We start from the raw sequence: 5,113 nt of genomic DNA, 5'->3' as shown, positions 1-5,113 counted from the left end.
AACCTAATTGATTGATCAGTTAGACTCCTGATTAAAATTTATTAATTTCATATAATTTTATACGATGAGTTGGTGCAGGATATCTAGTTTTTTGGCACACCCCTACATATTCTTTAAAAAAAAAAAAAAAAAAAAAAAACTAACACAGCCCAACAAATAAAATAAAATAAAATTAAAAAAATTAATCAATTAATTTTATTATCCAATCAGTCCAACTCAACTCACTTATAAAATATCTAATTTTTTAATACATCCCTATACATAAACTACCCTTGTAAAAAGAAAAGAGAAAAAAAAAAAAAAAAGAAAGATTCGAGGCCTCAGATTCCAGGCCTCAGGCATTTTCCATATTAGAATACTTTAAAAAAATCTCCATGTGTCAATCTAAATGGTTGCCATGTGTCATTGTTAATTGAGGGACTTTTATATCTTTAAGACGCTTCTTTTTCTCTCTTAAATCTTTTCATTTTTCCTTTGTTAAAAAAATACTCCCCCCATATTTTTCTTTGAATGTCAAACTTTTATATTTGTGGTATTTTTGTTAAAAAAAAGTTACAATTATTTTGTCAATAATAAAAAAAAAAATTCTATTAAGTTACTTAGGGTTCGTTTGGCATGAAGGTTTAGATTGGGTTGGGACAATTTTAACCACAAAAAAATAAAATAGACTTTTTAGTCTAATAAGACAAAATGTTACATTCAAATCATAATCATTTTATTTTTTACAAAAGTCAAAAAAGCTAAAAAGTCCATCCCAAATAAGATTTTTTAGCCTCTAATTAAAATAACTAAAAAGCCAATCCACATTCCCAACGCAGGCTTAGTTTTTTCTTTTTTTCATTTTGCATTTACTATTTACTTTTTTCTCCCAAAAGTTTGTATTTTCATCATTTTGTCAACTTTCCTATTATTATTGTCTCCTTATGTTTGAGATTGTATTTGTGGCATATTTTTTAAATAAGAAACTATATATTTCAAATTTATCAAATTCTTTAATAATTGATTAGCAATTGATGCTATAAATTTAAAACTTTGATAATTTTTTAAACTTTCAAAGTATATAAAGTACAATTGCTTTTGTATTAAGTTACAGCAAAATTTAGGCTCTGTTTAGTTTAAGTCTAGAATTGTAGTTCTACTCTTATATTCCAATCTCTGTTTGGTTTAAGTTTTTAAAAATTGATTTCAATGATACATTTGAATACACATTTCAGAACATGTTTGGTAGACCAGAGTTTTTAAATTTTGAAAAGAGCAAATTGGTTTTACTCGGACGTCAACCGTGTAATTTTTTTTTTCAATTACAACTTGTTATTTGAAAAAAAATATTTATATTTGTTTTTGATATTTTTTTAAATAAAAAAAATATTTTCAGATTTTTTAAAATTTTTTAAATAAAAAAATTATTTTTTTCAATAATTATTTTTTTGAATTGAATTTTAAGAAAAAGTTTGGTTATGAGTTTTGAATAGAATTTTTAATAGAGTTTTAAATTGTGTGTTTGGTTATGAGTTATAAGTTTTTGAATTAAGTTTTGAAAACTCATTTCAAAACTCATAACTAAATAACTTTTCTCATTTTAAAACTCAATTCAAAACTCTTTTAAAAACTCATAATCAAACATTTAAAAAAAAAAAATCATAATTCAAAAACTCACAAACTCAAAATACAACTTCATACTCAAATCATAATTCTAAAAACTAAACTCAACACAACCTTAATTATTGTTCAATAACCTTATAAGTTTGTTATAATTTATCACAGAAGATTCGAAGTAATGCAATACACATGCATTACTCCTAACCATGTGAATTACTAAGGCCAAGTTTGGGAAGACTAAATAAGTGTACTTTTTGACTTTTTATGAAATATGGGTTGGATTTTGGTTGGGTTTGAAGTGATGTGTTAGAGAGGTGATGTGACTTAAATAAGATGATGTGACTTAAATAGGATAGTGACTTTTTGACTTTTTAAATTTTTTGGAGGATGTCAAACTTAGCCTAAATGTTACGAGGAGACATTTCTCTCAAACTTACAGCGATTAATTTGATTTATATGGATAGACCATAATACTAGTGGTATGCTATGAATTTATATATTTATTTATTTATTTATTTATATTTTTTTTGGGGGGGGGAGTCAACACAAAAAATTGACTTTCGAATTTTAAGAAGGACAATTTGACTGGAGAATTTATATTTTAGTACTATAGAATGATTCATAAGAAGATGCATCTATTAATAAAGAGTTCACAAGTCAAAAAAATTAACATTTAATCTAGGCCTTGTTTGGGTACCTTATATTTTAGTCAAAAAATTAAAAAGTTATTAAAAAAATTAAAAAACCTATAACATATACCAAAAAGTCAAAGATTCTATTTTTTTCTTACTTTTTGCATATCTTTTCGTAAAAAATAAAAAAGTTATTCTAAATATATTAATTTTTTTATCTAATATTTTAGTCAAAAAATTATTAAAATAGTCTATTCTCAAACGAGGCATAAACATCTTTTATAATCTTTATCATGTATAATGAGCAAAATAAAGGGCATAAAAATTGATAAATCGTATACAACTTTATATAAAATCTGAAATAATTTTTTTATTTAAAAAATATATTATAATGATTGCAAATATAATAAAAGATTAAATTTATTTTAATCACTCCGAATTACATAAAAGTGTCAAAAAAATATATTAAATTAAATTTATTCACAAATTACAATGTTATGGTTAATAGAAAATTAAGATTGATTTACTTACTAATATATCATTTTTATAATTTAAAGGGCAAATTACAAACACCCTCCTCGAGATTTGATAAAAATACAAATTTTCCCCTGAGATTTGAGAAATTACAAATTGTCCCCTGAGGGTCAAATTTTCATAACAAATTAGGAAAAATTAGGGGAGAATCTGTATGAAAATAAAAACCTCAGGGGGTAATTTGTTATGAAAATATAAATCTTAGGGGGCGGGATGTAATTTCTCAAACCTCAAGGGGAATCTGTATTTTCACCAAATCTCGAAGGGGTGTTTGTAATTTTCCCTAATTTAAATCTAATTTCAACTAATTTACCAAAAAATAATATGTCAAAATTAAAATTTATATAAAATAAAGATTCGAACACCATTCATACATAGCACGGTAGAAAATTCGTTACGCTTGTATTTGACTCTACTTGCTCTTCCACTCTCGACTTGTTGCCACCTAAGTGTAACCCCTCCTCAATTTCATTCTTTCATTTTAATTTTACAATTTCCATATTTAATATTAAATTTTAATAATATAGTTTAAAAGTCAAGATGGCAAATAACTTATAACGATGTTTTTGACCTTAAAAGTTCTATCCAATTTTTCATAAATTTTAAGTTTATAAAATGATAAATTCTAAAGAACCACAATTTAAGTCTCACAATGACATGGCAAGGGTGTCTAGGATTACATAGTTAAGTTTATGACAAATAAAAAATTCACATATTACCTGCCATGTCATTATGCATGCAATTGTGGGACTTAAATTGTAGAACTCAATATTTTTCCTTATGAAACACAAAAACGCACATGTCAAGTTATCATTGGTTCTTTCTAGTGTTATTAACAGTGATAGGCGCATCGAGACGTCGAGGTCTTCTGGAGCCTAGGCGCAAGGTGCACATAGACTGAAAAATTTGAAAAGGCATTTCACAATTTGCCCTCACATAGACCAAAAAAGACCCTTCAAAGAAAACTTATAAATGGTCTATTATAATAGAGGTCATCCAAATTTCACACCATAAGACCATACCAAATTTTAATAAACATAATAAAAGATGTTTCATGACCCATTATACAATATATACATCACCAAAATCCATATTCACCTAATCAAAACATCAACCATCTTTCAAAACATAAATCCCCAAGACCCCAGCTAGGCCTAGCAATCCCAATCATCCAATAGCATAGTTACAAAGCATGATGCCAATTAGCAATCTATAACCATCCAATTACACAAACACTAGCAGCCCAACAGCGTAGCAATAAGCAAACATCCAAATAGAAGTAGGAAGCAGGAATGACAAACAAAATATCTATCCAAACACGAAACCTCTAAAAGACTAAAACACCCAAGCAGCAGCAGTTGAGCCCACAAGTTATTACTTGTGCAATAACTTTTTGTTTCGCACGCATATAATTTAATACAATAATTGCAAGGTGCCCTCACTCCATCACTGCCCTCCATTTTTATTTTTATTTTTTTATGTTAACGCAGATGGTAAAAATCAGAATTTGCAAACCTATTAATCTTCCTAGGGATATAAGGTGTTTTACCCGAATTTGCCGCAGCCTGTCGTGTTGACCGAATTGGACCTTGGTTATCTGTAGCCACACCTGCAACTTGGCTTGCCTCAGAGTCCATCTAAAAACACATGAATGAAAGAAACTGATAAGGAAACAAATAATAAAAGACTCAAGAATTGTATTTTTCTGCTAAGTATGATATGATAAAGAAGGAAACCTATGTAGCCCAAGAAAATTCAATACAAACAAATCAGTGGGTAGGATTGTAAACATGGCCCGCGGCTCGTGGGAGGCCCAAATCCCGCCCACGGCCCTAGGTGGGCTCGGCCTGTTTAGGCTGTCCCTGGGCCTGGGCCGACTAATCAGCCCGCTTAAGGCCCACTCAAGGTCCGGCCCAAGGCCTAGTGTCTTTTTTAGTGGAAAACAATAAAATTTTGATAAAAAAAATAAAAATAAAAAAATTTTGTCAGGCCCAACCTAGGCTCGCCGAGCTGGCCCTAGGCCAAGCCCACTGGCCCGTCCAAGGCTTGAATACCCCTGGGTTTGGGCCTAGGCCTAATTTTTTGGCCCGTAAGCTGGCCAGGCCAGGCCAAAATTTTGGCTGGAGCTCGCGAGGCCCGACATGGGCCGGGCTGGGCCAGATTTACACCCTTATCAGTGGCGCTACAAACAATATGAGCAAGAAGTTCCAACTACCCAAAAACAAAAAAACCAATTGCGACTAGCTAGAAGGACCCTAATTTTACTCCCAAACAAAATGCCTAATTTTTAAAACCAAACCCTAGAATGTAGATGTGAGAGGGAGGCTACATAGCACACGATACACCTT

Source organism: Camellia sinensis, chromosome 10, assembly GCF_055761805.1.
Source record: "Camellia sinensis isolate YWXY chromosome 10, ASM5576180v1, whole genome shotgun sequence".
NCBI lineage: Eukaryota > Viridiplantae > Streptophyta > Magnoliopsida > Ericales > Theaceae > Camellia > Camellia sinensis.
Note: the sequence above shows the minus strand (reverse complement) of the source record.